The sequence below is a fragment of the Balaenoptera ricei genome, chromosome 21 (genome assembly GCF_028023285.1).
Source record: "Balaenoptera ricei isolate mBalRic1 chromosome 21, mBalRic1.hap2, whole genome shotgun sequence".
Taxonomy (NCBI): Eukaryota; Metazoa; Chordata; class Mammalia; order Artiodactyla; family Balaenopteridae; genus Balaenoptera; species Balaenoptera ricei.
This window is the reverse complement of record NC_082659.1, coordinates 13,212,321-13,228,909: the sequence shown is the minus strand read 5'-3', so window position 1 is coordinate 13,228,909 and position 16,589 is coordinate 13,212,321. Positions and strand designations below refer to the sequence as shown.

Genomic DNA, 16,589 nt, shown 5'->3' with positions numbered 1-16,589 from the left:
AGTAGGAATAGAGCATTGGGCTTATGGAGCAGCCTGGGTTTCCATAGGAACAAGAGGCAGCTGAATCAAACCCATGAGTAAACTTATCCACACTGGTTTTGAGCCTGGAATGAAGCCGGAAAAGGGTATTTACTGACCACGCAGGCAGAGTGGGAATTTCGACGGTAAAGTCCTCCAGAAAGACTCAGCCAAAGTAAATGGCAGTGGCTCCCCACAGAAGTCACGTGGGAGGCCCAGCTACAGCCTTATGTGCACTGGCTTGTCATGTGCACGAAACTGTCCAGCTTGGAGAATGAAAGGTATTGTAACTCATTCTGGAAATGTATCACCCTTAGGAAACGCTTAGCCAGCACAGGGTAGTGATTTGGGGTCTGTGGGGTTTCGTGAAATACAGTATCCTGCTTTGCAGGTCCAAAACCTCCAGTTTATTGCAGACGGTTAAGAAGGCTGAAGATGTGCTGCTGCTGCTGTGGGCAGCTCAGCCTGAAGCCCCCTGTGAGTGGCAACTCGAGCCTGTTTCCCAGCACCCTGGCAGTGGCGGGGGCGCTTCTGTTCAAGCCTTCCCCCCCCCCCCGCCCCCGGCAGCGTGTGTGACCTTGTGAGACTGGTGACTGCCTTCCAGCTGGAGCGGGGGAAGCTGAGGGAAAGCACAGCCTTGAGCGCTTGAGCGGAGCAGGGGCCGTCTGGAACAACACCCGCTGTTTCCTCCCTTTTTTCTCCTGGGCCGGAAGGATTGGGCTCCCAGGTAAATGGCCAGAAAAGCCTTCCTTGTCTCACTTTGATGAACCCATCATGGAACAGATAGAGTTGCAGAAGCAGAAGTATCGCTGTTGTTACTTTGACTGCTTGAAAGGCTAAGGACTTGTAGATCCATAGACTCTGTAGAGCTCTAGGGGACCAATGAGGGTCTTTAATCCAGCCCTCTCATTCTACAAGAGAAGAAATAGATTTCACACGTGAATGTGCTTGCTGCCTGGCCAGGCTTGGGGAGAATGGCAAGACCAATCCCTCTCAAGATGGGGAGGAGCACTGAGTAACTACGCTATGGGGTCCATGTCCTTATATCTGAACTTGGTCAGATTTGAGTCTTCTGAGTCCATGGTGAGGCTTACTGGCAGGTCATTTCTGAACAGAGTAAATTCAGGGTCTGACAGTATTCTCTCTTTCCTCCGGGATAGCAGTTAGGGCATGTATTAGTTTCCTATTGCTGCTGTAACAAATTACTACAAATTTAGTGGCTTAAAACAATACAGATTTATTATCTTACAGTTCTGGATATCAGAAATCCAAAATGGGTCTCACAAGGCTGAAATCAAGATGCTGGCAGGGCTGCATTCGTTTCTGGAGACTCTTGGGGGGAGTCCGTTTCCTCGACCTTCCCAGCTTCTAGAGGCTGCCCACATTCCTCTGCCCGTGGCCCTCTTCCCTCCTCTTCAAAGCCAGCAGCAGTGGTTCAAGGTCTTCTAGTCCTCACAGCACATCCTGACCGCCTCTTCTACTTCCCTCTTCCCTTCTGATTTCAGTGGATGTACTCCAACAATCCAGGATAATCTCCCTAGCAATTTTATTTTATTTTATTTATTAAAAAAAAATTTTTTTTTATTTTTATTTTTTGGCTGCATTGGGTCTTCGTTGCTGTGCGCGGGCTTTTTCTGGTTGCGGCGAGTGGGGGCTACTCTTCGTTGTGGTGCACGGGCTTCTCACTGCCGTGGCTTCTCTTGTTGCGGAGCACGGGCTCTAGGTGCGCGGGCTTCAGTAGTTGTGGCACGTGGGCTCAGTAGTTGCGGCTCGCGGGCTCTAGAGCGCAGGCTCAGTAGTTGTGGCGCACAGGCTTAGTTGCTCCACGGCATGTGGGATCTTCCCGGACCAGGGCTCGAACCCTTGTCAATGCGTTTTCTTAACCACTGCGCCACCAGGGAAGCCCATTTTATTTTATTTTTAAAAAATTTTTATTGGAGTATAATTGATTTACAATATTGTGTTAGTTTCAGGTGTACAGCAAAGTAAATCAGTTATACATATATCCACTTTTTTTTTACTCTTCTTTTTTTTAGATTCTTTTCCCGTATAGGCCATTACAGAGTACTGAGTAGAGTTCCCTGTGCTGTCTCTAGCAATTTTAATTGCATCTTTGCCATGTAACCTGTACCCAGGTCCCAGGGCTTAGGCCATGGGCATCTATGGGGGCATCATTCTGCCTACCACGGAGCATCCCCAGTTTGTCACGAGCAGTCTCTGCAGCCAACCTGGACATCCATAGTCTTGGCTTCTGAAGATCTGAGGGTTCTTGGTTCCCGCTGTTTGGAAGTGACAAGCAGGGTTCATGACACATAAGCGTTTGCTCTTGGACCTCTACGCTTCCGTGCCAAAGCCAGCACGTCGCCAGCGAGTGTGTCTCGCCAGCCTCCCAGCGGCGACCCTGTGGTGCTCCTCTGTTGATCTCCTCTGATGGGGCTCAGGCACTTTCTCACAGTAACCCTTTGAAACTGGCATTATTCCTGACTTATAGTGAGGAAACTTACAAAACTACATGCTATAATGATGTTTCCAAATTCAAGGCTTGTTTGCATACTCCCCACCAGGATGAGTGGTTTTATGTTCTTAGGGGACACAGGCTCCTTTGTAGGCTTCTGAGGCTTTTTTAAAAAAAATCTTTGGCCACTAGAGGGAGACAGCTCTTTGAAGAACTGAGGCCATTTCTCATGTTTCTCTCATAGACAGATGAAATCCTGTTTGTGTTTTAAAATGGTATCCAGGGCAGACGTAACAGGTGGACGATGAAGGGGGCAAATCCCGCACTCACCCTCAATCCAGGCCTCAGCGAACAACTCCTCCATCACCCACGGTTCCCTCTTCCATAGTCACTCCTGCCACTCAAAGCGAAGGTCCTTTTTACTTAGCCGTTGGCAGCTTATCGTTAAAAAAAAAAAAAAAAAAATCTTCTCTTTCTCCCTGATGGTAAACTTTGTGCAGATAAAGCCCAACAAGTTGTTAGAACGGATTCTATATAAAAACATAGAATCCCAAAGATTTCAAGTGCTGTCACGTAGGGTCTAAAACACAGGCCACTGCTCCCCCAGACAAGCCCTGTGGCAACCATGTGTCCTCCGACAATATTGTCCTGAAATGGGAACCAGGGCGTGTTTTCTCTGTTAGAGAGTTCTGGGTTTCCCGACATAAGACTTGCTCCTGACATCTCCTGGTTTAAAAAATGCAACTTCCGTGTTAAAGAGATTGCTTTCCGTGAGGTAGAATGTCCAGCGTGGAGATCATGTGAGCGTAGTCGAAGCGACGTGGAGACAGATCAGCCACAGGGCTCCAGTGGCTGCAACCTGGGCCCAGTAGGAAGGAAGCCGAGTGACTTGAGCCTGCTGCCCTGTGTGGCGTATCTCAGAGGTGCGATGGCTTATTGGATGATAACACGCGCCCACCTCACCTCTGTCTCTTACACTCACGCAGAGATTCTGATTCAAACCTGGAAGAATTAGCGCAAAAAACGTGGTCACTAACAGGGATGTGCCATATTGCTCATGTGTTTCGAGGAGGTAAAAGGGTCTCCATTACGAAATCACTTGGCGTTTTAGTTGTTTTCAGCAGGCAGGTCAGTCTTGGTATTTAGTTCATCATATTTCTAGAAATGACATCCCCATCAGGCTCTTTAAAGGTTTTGTTGACTGTACTTCCTTTTTTTTTTTTTTTTTTAAAGTAAACACATTTGCTTTATTGGCAAATGGTGTCATCTTGATCAAGAGGCTACTCCAATTAACTGATAAGTTGGCTGAACTCCTCTATATAGATTTCTATAACCAGGTTTAAAATTAAACTTCAGTTGCAGGCAGCAAACATTGGCTTGGAATATACATTCTCTGTGATATGTACATTTAGCTCTTGTACAGCATAAGGTTAGAGTGCTGCACATATTTTGCATAATAACAGCACCTGGTGTTCAAAATTAGTCACTGTTTTCAGTAAGATAAACTGTCTCTGTAATGAATTCATACTTGCAAATTGCTTCAATCCGTGGATCTCTTCACTGAATAGACTCCAAGTAACTGGACGTTTGGGGTCAGCCCCTTGCAGTCATGGGAGATCTTGGGTCAAACCAAGACCAAACTCTTCTGCCTGGATGAACATAGGTCTAGAAGGTATCTTCCTAGGTGACCTGGGCCACTTCTGCTTCCGCCTGAACCAGTTAAGACAGATGCATCATTAACATTCGTTTCAATTTCTCAAGGAGGGGGACTGGAGACTTCTTTCTGGAACGCACCAGTGAGGCCCTGGGTAGAAAAGAGGTACTTTATGTGACTTGACAGCTACTGGTCTTACTGTTGGTTGTTGGTGCCAAGATCCATCTCCCTGAGACCCCCTTATGGAAATGGGGTTCACTGAAAGGATACCGTGGACTAGATATGGAGCTGGCAGGGACCCCAGGCAGCCGTGGGACTGGCTCCACCCCTCCCTTCCTGTCTTTCTAACCACGCTCTGCACAGACGTGACCCCACCACGCCCTGTAGACTAAGAGCAAAGTATATATCTTTACCTAATACATTTAGAGTTTTCTCCCAAACATAAAGCCTATGCCGTTATCCACAATTCTGGAATTCAAAAGGCTCTGAAAACGTAGAGATTTTGATAACTTACTTGAGGAAAATCCTTATCTTATCTGAACTCACTGGGTGGCATGCACTCACCTTGATGTAATGGGAGGCTACTTATGGTCTTTATTTAACCCACTTAGTGTGAACATGTATACATTGTTTCCATGGAAATATTAACAGATTTGGTTATCAGGTGATGCTTCTAAAGCTGCAGGTGTTTATATGATATATTCTACACGCACCATGTCACTTTTTCAAATCAGAAAAACGCTCAACTCCCAAACATAGCTGGCCCCACATAGGGTTTCAAATAAGGGATTGTGGACCATTACAAGCAGGAAATAAATATATTTCAGGCAGATAAACAATGAAAGGGAGTGGGGTGGGAAGAGAGGCAGAATAAATAAAGTTGAAATTTTAAAAAGCTTTAATATGGGAGATTATACCTACTCTGGACTCTGCCGTTGGTTACCTTTGCGATCCTTCAGGCAAGTGCTTATACTTATTTGACATGCAGGTTTCTCTTCTTCGAAATTAACAGATTACCACTAGATTATTTCTCCAATCACAACTCTATAATTCTGTGATTCTAGTTACTTTTTTCAAAGCAGTTCTTCCCATCTGGCAGCAACCAAGATGTGCCAATTCTTTATCAAGGTTTACATGCTACTGTATTTTCCCTTCATATTTCACGTATTTAATGTAAACTCAAACATATTCCTTTGACTAACCATTTTTTCAGTTTCCTTAAAAAGAAAAACATTGAGGAGTTTCTGTTGGTTTTACATGAGTTTTTACATTCAACTTTTATGTAATTATTAAATAATCCATTTTACTTTCCTCAGCATACATGATGATTTCTATTTATCCAGCAAAGATGTAAAGAGAGAACATTAGGTCATTTGTACAAGAGTATTTGAGCCAGGACTCAGAATTGCTCACTCTTGACGGCTCTGCTGAGATCACTTCCCTAGTTCTGTGCTGAAGATAAAGTTCCTTTGTTACCTTGGATCATGGTTTGAATTAGGTTAACTTCCCTCTTTTTTCTGATTTATATGATGAGGTGATTGCTTAAAGATGGCGATTCTCCTACAGCACTGATCTTGACAAATGTACTACTGCGTCATTGAAGGCAGAACCTTGGGAATCATCCAAGACCCTTTTCTCTCCCTTACCACCCACATGTTCAATTCATCACCAGGGCCTGCTGATTTTTTTTTAAAGTTATATTATGTTTCTGGACTGCATAAAATCCAAGAGCATAATATAAACAACATCCTTGTACCAACCCTCACGTTTGTGAAATTGTAGCCTTTTGTCATATATATACACTTCATGTTCTTGTTTTGTTTTGTTTTGTTTTGTTTTGGCCACGCTGAGGCTTGTGGAATCTTAGTTCCCCGACCAGGGATTGAACCCGGGCCCTCTGGGCAGTAAAATTGCAGAGTCCTAACCACTGGACCTCCAGGGAATTCCTTGTTTTGTTTCTTAAATGAATAGAACATTACAAAGTTGAAACCCCCAGTGTACCTCTCTCTGATTTCATTCTCCTCTCTCCTTTCCAGAGGAAACCTCAATCATGAGTTTGGTGTTTGTCATTTCTGTGGTGTTGGTACTATTATTATATAGAATATCGTGCTGCATGTTTTTATGTTAATATTCTATACTGCGTGTATCCATCTGCAACTTGTTTTTCTCACTCACCATTATTCTTGAGATCTTCAAGAACTAGACATTTATGTCTAGTTCATTCTTTTGGACGGCTGTATAGTGTTCTGTTCTATTCTATGAGTATTGATATCGCTTATTCATACTCTTGTTCATGAACCTTTAGATTATTTCTAATTTTTTTTGCCATTACTGACACTGCAACAGTAAATGTCCGTGTGTATATCTCCTTGTACAGTGTGACAGCTTCTGTCACACATGACAGCTTCTCTAGGGCACAGTGGAATGTCCGTGTATATATCTCCCTGTACAGGACGACAGCTTCTGTCACATACGACAGCTTCTCTAGGGCACAGTGGAATGTCCGTGTATATATCTCCCTGTACAGGACGACAGCTTCTGTCACACACGACAGCTTCTCTAGGGCACAGTGGAATGTCCGTGTATATATCTCCCTGTACAGGACGACAGCTTCTGTCACATACGACAGCTTCTCTAGGGCACAGTGGAATGTCCGTGTATATATCTCCCTGTACAGGACGACAGCTTCTGTCACATACGACAGCTTCTCTAGGGCACAGTGGAATGTCCGTGTATATATCTCCCTGTACAGGACGACAGCTTCTGTCACATACGACAGCTTCTCTAGGGCACAGTGGAATGTCCGTGTATATATCTCCCTGTACAGGACGACAGCTTCTGTCACACACGACAGCTTCTCTAGGGCACAGTGGAATGTCCGTGTATATATCTCCCTGTACAGGACGACAGCTTCTGTCACATACGACAGCTTCTCTAGGGCACAGTGGAATGTCCGTGTATATATCTCCCTGTACAGGACGACAGCTTCTGTCACATACGACAGCTTCTCTAGGGCACAGTGGAATGTCCGTGTATATATCTCCCTGTACAGGACGACAGCTTCTGTCACATACGACAGCTTCTCTAGGGCACAGTGGAATGTCCGTGTATATATCTCCCTGTACAGGACGACAGCTTCTGTCACATACGACAGCTTCTCTAGGGCACAGTGGAATGTCCGTGTATATATCTCCCTGTACAGGACGACAGCTTCTGTCACACACGACAGCTTCTCTAGGGCACAGTGGAATGTCCGTGTATATATCTCCCTGTACAGGACGACAGCTTCTGTCACATACGACAGCTTCTCTAGGGCACAGTGGAATGTCCGTGTATATATCTCCCTGTACAGGACGACAGCTTCTGTCACATACGACAGCTTCTCTAGGGCACAGTGGAATGTCCGTGTATATATCTCCCTGTACAGGACGACAGCTTCTGTCACATACGACAGCTTCTCTAGGGCACAGTGGAATGTCCGTGTATATATCTCCCTGTACAGGACGACAGCTTCTGTCACACACGACAGCTTCTCTAGGGCACAGTGGAGTAGCACAGCATCCACGATTTCCTTTAACAAACTTTTTTTTTCATGGTCACAGTGTTATAAGCTTTCTGTCATTGGAACCACTAGAACACATATTTTGATATACAGAAAATCTTTTGCCTCTTTCAGTAAGAAGGCTTAGAAGCTTTACCATGACAAGATGCAGAATAACTCAGATTTCATTCTCGTGGTGGTAGTATGTACAGTCCTCCCCTGGTATCCACAGGGGATTGTTTCCAGGACCCTCCCCTGTCCCCATGCCGAAGTCCGTGAATGCTCAAGTACTTTATATAAAATGCTGTAGTACTTGCATATAACCTGTGCACATCCTCCTGTACACTTTACATCATCTCTAGATTACTCGTATGTCTAATACAATGCCAATGTTATGTAAGTAGTCGTAAATACAATGTAAATATTAACATACGTATTTGCCAGTGAGTGGTAAAGTCAAGTTTTTTTCCCCTGTACTTATTTATTTATTTGGCCATGCCACGTGGCTTGCAGGATCTTAGTTGCCCGACCAGGGATCGAACCGGGCCCCCAGCAGTGGAAGCTCGGAGCCCTAACCACTGGACCTCCAGGGAATTCCCTTTTCTTTCTTTTTTTTTTTTTTAATTGAAGTATAGTTGATTTACAATGTTAGGTTAATTTCTGCTGTACAGCAAAGTGATTCAGTTATAAATATATATGCATTCTTTTTAATATTCTTTTCCATTATGGTTTATCTCAGGATATTGAATATAGTTCCCTGTGCTATACAGTAGGACCTTGTTGTTTATCTATTTTACATGTAATAGTTTGCATCTACTAACCCCAAGTCAAGTTTTTCTTTTTGGAACTTTCTGGAATTTTTTTTCTGAATATTTTCAATCCACAATTGGTTGAATCTAGGGCTGCAGAACCTGCCGATACGGAGGGCTGACTGTGTATATTTGAGATAACCTTCTCTCCTAGCTTCTAAACAAGGGCAATTGTTTCTCCATTGTTTTGTATTCTCAAAAACACTTTTGTCTTATTGATGCCAGGCTTCTGATTTCAATTTCAATTTTTTTTTTTAAAATAAATTTATTTATTTATTTATTTATTTTTGGCTGTGTTGGTTTTTCGTTTCTGTGCGAGGGCTTCCTCTACTTGCGGCAAGCGGGGGCCACTCTTCATTGCGGTGCGCGGGCCTCTCACTGTCGCAGCCTCTCTTGTTGCGGGGCACAGGCTCCAGACGCGCAGGCTCAGTAGTTGTGGCTCACGGGCCCAGTTGCTCTGCGGCATGTGGGATCTTCCCAGACCAGGGCTCGAACCCGTGTCCCCTGCATCGGCAGGCAGACTCTCAACCGCTGCGCCACTAGGGAAGCCTCAATGTCAATTTTTAAACTTTATTTTGGAAAAGTTTTGCACTCACTGAAAAATTGCAGAAATAAGGCAGAGTGTTCCCATAGCTCTTCACCCAACTTCCCCTGAGGTTAGCATCACACAGAAGCAGAGTACGATTATCAAAACTAAGACATTAACATTGGTGCAATACTAATAGCTAAGCAACTTTATTTGGATTTACTGATTTTTGCTTAATGTTTCTTTCTGTTCCAGAATCCTAGGCCACACTGCATATAGTTGTCATGTCTCCTCAGCTGCCTCTGGTTTGTGACAGTTTCTTGATCTTCTATTGTGTTTCACGACCTTGACATTCTTAAGGAGTCCTTGCCAGTTATCCTGTAGAATACCCCCCAGTCTGGGCTTGTTTGGTGTTTTCCTCATGATTAGACTGGGGTTTTGGAGTTTTGGAAAGAACACCACAGAGAAGTGCCAGTCTCATCTTGCTATATGAGGGGGTACATCAGGTCTGCATGACATCACTGGTGACATTAACCTCCATCACTTGGGTGATGTGTTTGCCAGATTTCTCCACTGCACAGTCACTGCTTTTCCCTTTTCCCTACTCTCTTCTTTGGAAGTGGGTCACTAGGTCTAGCCTACCCTTGATGGCGAGTAGGTAGGGGTTAAGTACTACCTCTTGCCGTGAGGGCATCAGCATATATTATCTAGAATTCTTTTGTAAGGAAGATTTGTCACTTCTTCCCTATTTATTTGCTTGTTCAATTATTTGTTTATACCAGTATGGACTTGTGTATTTATTTTATACTTTGGGTTAATATTCCAGTACTGCATCATTTATTTTATTCTGGTTTTGGCAATTGGGAGCTCTTTCAGGTTGGCTCCCGTGTCCCTTTGGTGTGCCCCATCCTTTTGCTTTTTGTACACTTCCTCGCTTTCTGGTTCTGCCACTAATTTTAGCATCCGTCAGTGGATGTTGCCTGTGACGGTTATTTCTGCAGTGTTCTAATGGTGGTTTTCTATTCCCCCCTCTCAGTTTAATCAAGATAAGCTAAAGATACTTAGGGTTTATTATTTTTTTCTTTTACACAGTCTTTGATTTTTCTTCCTAATTTCACAAATTGAATGTATTCCCCTAAAATATAAAGCTATAAAAGAGACCTGGGCTTGAATTTCAGTTCTGACACTTCAGGCTGTTTGACATTAGGCTTCCCTGAACCTTGATTTTCTTTGCATTTTCAGGGTGTAGATACTTACCTTACAAAATTATCAGACGATCTAAGTGAATTTTTGCATGTAAAGTTCTTAATATCAAGGAAGATGGATGTTATTATTCTTGCTTCCACCGGCACTGATGTTGCCTCCCCATGGCTTCCAGAGCCTGCTTTCTAAAATGCAGATCTGGGGCTTCCCTGGTGGCGCAGTGGTTGAGAATCTGCCTGCCAATGCAGGGGACACGGGTTCGAGCCCTGGTCTGGGAAGATCCCACATGCCGCGGAGCGACTAGGCCCGTGAGCCACAATTGCTGAGCCTGCGCGTCTGGAGCCTGTGCTCCGCAACAAGAGAGGCCGCGATAGTGAGAGGCCCGCGCACCGTGATGAAGAGTGGCCCCCGCTTGCCGCAACTAGAGAAAGCCCTCGCACAGAAACGAAGACCCAACACAGCCATAAATAAAAAAATAAAATAAAATAAAATAAAATGCAGATCTGATGATGACGTGACCTTGTTCGGGCTTGTCCATTGCTTGTCCACTGCTGTCATTGTCAGCAGTGGTCCCCAAGCCTAGCTTTTGATCAAAATTATATGAGGCGCCTCAGAAGATATATAATAGCCCAGTCCTGCAGACTAGAATTTTGGTGGGGTGAGTTCAGCCCTTGTCTGTACGCTGGAGGGGTGAGACCTAGGATTCGGAGGCCCCCTCTGCAGGCTGATCGTGGGTTCTCCCTCAGTGACCGCTGACAGTGATCAAGAGAGGGGCCCTGCTCCCCACCATGAAATGGCCAGCTAGGACCAGAGCATGGGATTAGGAGTCGGGCTCACAGTTCTTAGATAGACCGCGTAGTATCTGCGTAACTAATCTGTGTGATTAGTTAGCTGCCTTTTATATACGGAGTATGTTCTTGAAGACCGTTTAATTTAGAGTGTGCACAGATAAAACTACTTTCCTAGTAGGAACAAGTAGAATGATTATTGTGCGAATTTTCTTCAGTGCTGCCTTTTACTCTTTTTTACCTTTAATTCTAATACTTTGCAGAGTGTTCTTTCTCTCTTTTGTTTTGATTCACTACAGATATATATTATGAAAAGATTATCACAATAAGGTTAGTTAACATCTCCATCACCTCACATAATTACCTTTTTTTGTGGGGATAACATTTAAGATCTACTCTCTTAACAACCTCCAAGAATATAATAGAGAATTGTTAATTACAGTCACCATACTGTACATTAGATCCCTGGAACTTATTTATCTTATAACTATCTTATAACTGGGAGTCTGTACCCTTAAACCAGCATCTCCTTAATTCCCCCACCCCCAGCCCCTGGCAACCATCATGCTACTCTGTTTCTATGATTTTGGTTTTTTAGATTCCACATATAAGTGAGAACATACAGTATTTGTCTTTCTGTGACTTATTTCACTTAATGTGATGCCCTCGAGGTCTTTATATGTTGTTGCAAATGGCACGATTTCCTTCTTTTTATGGATAATATTCTATTGTATATACGTACCACATTTTCTTTATACTTTCACTCTTTAATAGACATTTAGGTTGTTTCCATGTCTTGGCTATTGTGAATAATGCTGCAGTGAACATGGGGGTGCAGATATCTCTTTGAGACAGTGATTTAATTTCGTTCAGATATATACCCAGAATGGGATTGCTGGGCCATATGGTAGTTCTATTTTTCATTTTTTGAGGAACCACCATACTGTTTTCCATAATATTTGTACCAATTTAACATTCCCACCAACAGTGCACAAGGGTCCCCTTTTCTCCACATCCTCACCAACACTTGTTATCGCTTGTCTTTTTGGTAATAGCCATTTGAACAGGTCTGAGGTGACATCTCGTGGTTTTGAGTTTCATTTCCTTGATGGTTAGTGACATCGAACATCTTTTCATGTACCTGTTGGCCATTTGTATGTCGTCTTTGGAAAAATGACTGTTCAGGCCCTTTGCCCATTTTTAAATTGGATTGTTTGTTTTTTTGCTATTGAAATGTTGAGTTCCTTATATATTGTGGATATTAACCCCTTATCAGATTGATGGTTTGTGAATATTTTCTCTCATTCCATAGGTTGCCTTTTCATTTGGTTGATTGGTTCTTTTGCTGTGCAGAAACTTTTTAGTTTGATGTAGTCCACTTGTTTATTTTTGCTTTTGCTGTTTGTGCTTTCAGTGTCGTATCCAAGAAATTAGCACCAACACCAGTGTCAAGAAGCTTTTCCCCTATATTTTCTTCTAGGAGTTTTATGGGTTTGGGTCTTACATTCAAGTCTTTAATCCACTTCAAGTGAATTATTGCGAGTGGTGTAAGACAGTGGTGCAGTTTTATTCTTTTGTATAGGAAGATACAGTTTTCCTATCATTAATTGAAGAGACTATTCTTTCCTCATTGAGTATTCTTGGCTCACTTGTCAAATATCAGTTGATTGCATAGTGTGGGTTAATTTCTGGGCTCTCAACTTTATTCCATTGGTCTGTGTGTCTGTTTTTATGCCACTACCATACTGTTTAGATTACTATAGCTTTCAAATAAAGTTTGAAATCAGGAAGTGTGATGCCTCTAGCTTTATTCTTCTTTCTCAGGATTGCTTTGGTTATTCAGGATCTTTTATGGTTCCATATGAATTTTAGAATTGTTTTTCCTATTTCTGTGAAAAATGCCATTGAAATTTTGTTAGGGGTTGCGTTGAATCTATAGCTAGCTTTGGATAGTATGGACATTTTAACAATATTAATTATTCTGATGTATGAACATAGTATATCATTCCATTTATTTGTGTCTTCAGTTTTTTTCATCAATGTGTTGTGATTTTCAGTGTATAGATTTTTCACCTCCTTAGTTAAATTTATTCCTAAATAATTTATTATTTTTGATGCTATTATTGTATAAACGGGATTGTTTTCTTTATTTCTTTCTCATATAATTCATTGCTAGTGTACAGAAAAGCAATTGGTTTTTGTATGTTAATTTTGTATTCTGCAATTTTACTGAATTCATTTACTAGTTCTTTTTTTTAACTTTTTGGGGGGGGGTTTTAGGATTTTATGTATGTGGTATCGTATCATCTGCATACAATTTTGCTTTTCCTTTCCAACTTGGATGCCTTTTACTTCTTTTTCTTGCCTGATTGCTCTGGCTGGGAGTTCTAGCATTATGTTAAACGGGAGTGGTGAGAGTGGCATCCTTGTCTTGTTCCTGATCTTAGTGGAAAAGCTTTCCCATTTCACTGTTGAGTATGATGTTAGCTGTGGGTTTGTCACATGCAGCCTTTATTATGTTGAGGTAGTTTACTTCTCTATTAGCTATGCCTCCTCGTAGTATTTTTTAGTGGTTGCTCTTGGCATTACAATATGTATCCTTGTTACAGTCTACTTAGAGTTACTATTTGATCACTTTAGATTTTATTCTTCACATCTGACTTTTCCCATTTCATAAATGAAAAAAAAAGTCACAACAATTTAATTCCATTTAAACATTCTACTCCTGTCTTTAAGCTACTGTTTTTTTATATCTTTTAATTCTTCATAAGTTATAAATTTATATATTCCATCATAGTGTTATTTTTTACTTTAAACAATTTTTTAGGACATTAAGAAAAGAAAAATATATACTCTTTTATGTTTATCCATATATTTACCAATACTAATACTCTTTATTCCCTTCCTGTAAATTTTAATTTTTATCTTGTATTATTTCCCTTCAACCTGAAGGACATTCTTTAGTATTTCTTGTAGTACAGGTATGTTGGGGACTAATTCTCTCAGCTTTCATTTATCTGAAAATGTCTTTATTTAATCTTAATTTTAGATGAATATTATCCTGAATCTAGAATACGTTCTGTAGGATTTCAACTTTTTAAAATGTATTAAGATTCTAATTCCAAGGCCTGACCAGAGAGAGGGCAGGTGGGACACTTGCCATGGTCAGGCTTTAGGGCAAGAACTTTGAGGATCTAAGACTGCTGATTTCTAGGGAAGGTAAGGGTTGACATGGGCCCACATGGGCTGGCAAAAATGTGATGGTTTAACAGGATCAGTGAAGGCTGATGTTGGCTAACATGGGCTGACTTGGGTCACAACTTTTGAATTCTCATTGATTCTGGGAAGGATCTTAAAGCCTCTGTCGCTTTTCAGGGGGGAAAATTAAAGCATGGAAAGGCAGCAACTCTCGCAGAATCACACAGTTGCAGAATGCCTGCCAGAACCCAGGCTCTAGAATCGTGTCTTCTTTCTCTAAGCCCAGGACTCCTTCCTTCCATCTCATCTGCGTCTCCATGGAGGCAGGACGCCAGAGTGCTGACCCATCTGGACAGCACATTCCTGAGAGCTCGTGCACGTCCCTAGCAAGACCTGGAGCAGCTTTCAGGACGAAGCTCCTTCCAAGTTCTGGAGGAAAGTTTTCATTTTTCTGCATTATCTGGGTTAAACTCCTGTGGGCAGCGACCTTTATAGCATTGTCAACCCTTGAAAAACAAGTGGCAAGGAGCACTTTTACATATTAGATGCTGATGACCACCCCCAACTGAGGACATCCAGGTAACAGACATACAAGGTCTTGGACCACAAGACTTTGGGCACTTAATAATAACCACATTTTCTAATCTGTTGTCTTTCCTTGTTGGCTTTTAGCTTTTCTTTCCAACCTTTTCTAGGCCACAGGGCAATATAAGACCAGGAGTCTGAGTGGAGGCAGTGCTGGGATTTCCTTGGTTTGAATTCCATCCCCTGTGTTTCTTTCTTCCTTCATATATTGGTATGTATATTAAATAGGCTTATTTACAGTAATTTATTGATCCAAAACTTTAGAGAAACTCTCTAAACCTTATCATAAAACAATATGTTCATCATAAAACAGTATAGTGCACAGCAGCAATGCCCACACCCAGACGCATCAAAGCACTATCCATGGAGCCGTGGGGTCCTCTGGGGATCTGTGGACACTCTAATTTGGAGCTTGTTAGTTAAGGATTCCCCACCTCAACAACTGGGTGAGACACTCAGGGAGCCGTATTTGGGGTTGGGCCTCCCGCTAGAGGCGGAGGAAAGTGGATGCCCCTTTTATGTTCATCTTTAACATTTGGAGTCCTTAACCTCTCCCCAAGGGAGCTCAGGGGCCACCCCCAAGGCAGTCCATGTGGGTTTGCGTTATTATGCCATCTCCATAGTCCCCTACGCTGGACATACTCAGGAACTGACAGCGCATCTAGCTTTATCTGCTGCCTCCTCAGGCCCTCCCTACCGGAGGAAATTCTTTCAGTGTGTGTGCGATGGTCACGGCCAGGGCAGCCCATTGGCGCGTCAGCTTCAGCACCTTTCCCTTTTCTTTACTCCTTCCTTCCTTCTTTCCTTCCATTTAGAATAACAGTACAGCATAACTCAAAGAGATAAGAATAACATTGTGTTTTCAAATTTAAAAAAATTAAGAATAAGCTGTCCTCTTTCTCTTGTTTTTTTAATTGTAAAAAGCATTACTTTTTTTTTTTTTAATTAAAAAAAAATTTTTTTTGGCAGTGTTGGGTCTTCGTTTCTGTACGAGGGCTTTCTCTAGTTGCGGCAAGTGGGGGCCACTCTTCATCGCGGTGCGCAGGCCTCTCATTATCGCGGCCTCTCTTGTTGCGGAGCACAGGCTCCAGACGCGCAGGCTCAGTAGTTGTGGCTCACGGGCCTAGTTGCTCCGTGGCATGTGGGATCTTCCCAGACCAGGGCTCGAACCCGTGTCCCCTGCATTGGCAGGCAGATTCTCAACCACTGCGCCACCAGGGAAGCCCCAAGCATTACTTTTATTGGGAAAATGAAGTCTGATCCTTGTCTCAGCCAGCTGAGATGGGAATGGTAATTTGGCCAAGGTGTTTTTTGTTTGTTTGTTTTTTCCCAGCACAGTGTAGAAAGTGACCAGTGGTCTCATGTGAGGGCTTGACTCTAAATGCAATAGAACAGGATAAGAAGACAAGGCACAGGCAGCGGGCGGAGGTAGGGTGACAGCCATTGTAGAATTGATTAAGATCAGAGCGGCTGGTGTCTGACCGCCCTCAGTCCCTGTGAAGCTTTGCCCAGGGCCTTGCACGTTTCACCAGGATCCAAGCAACGGTTATAATGCTAAAAATAGCATTTGTTAAGGGCTTGCTATGGGCCATGCACATTTTACAAGCCTTTATATTTAATTTTCTGCCAAATGAAAGACCCAGCCTAGGGAACCGCAGGCATCTGGACTTAGTGCTTTGTCTCCTGACCCACCTGTGTTTGCTGTCCTTCACCGACCTCCTGGTCAGCCTCCCGGTCCTTCCTCTGCCTGGTCCTTCTTGGCATGAAGCCTCATGGTTATCTCTGGCTGTGCTTGTCCATCTCAAACTCTCG

General features: G+C 42.9%; 1 protein-coding gene across 1 annotated transcript in view; it reads left to right on the top strand.

Annotated features, from left to right (window-relative positions):
* Positions 1-16,589, top strand: part of ENPP6 (ectonucleotide pyrophosphatase/phosphodiesterase 6) — a 116,633-nt gene that overhangs the window by 3,543 nt on the left and 96,501 nt on the right. The window lies entirely within an intron of this gene.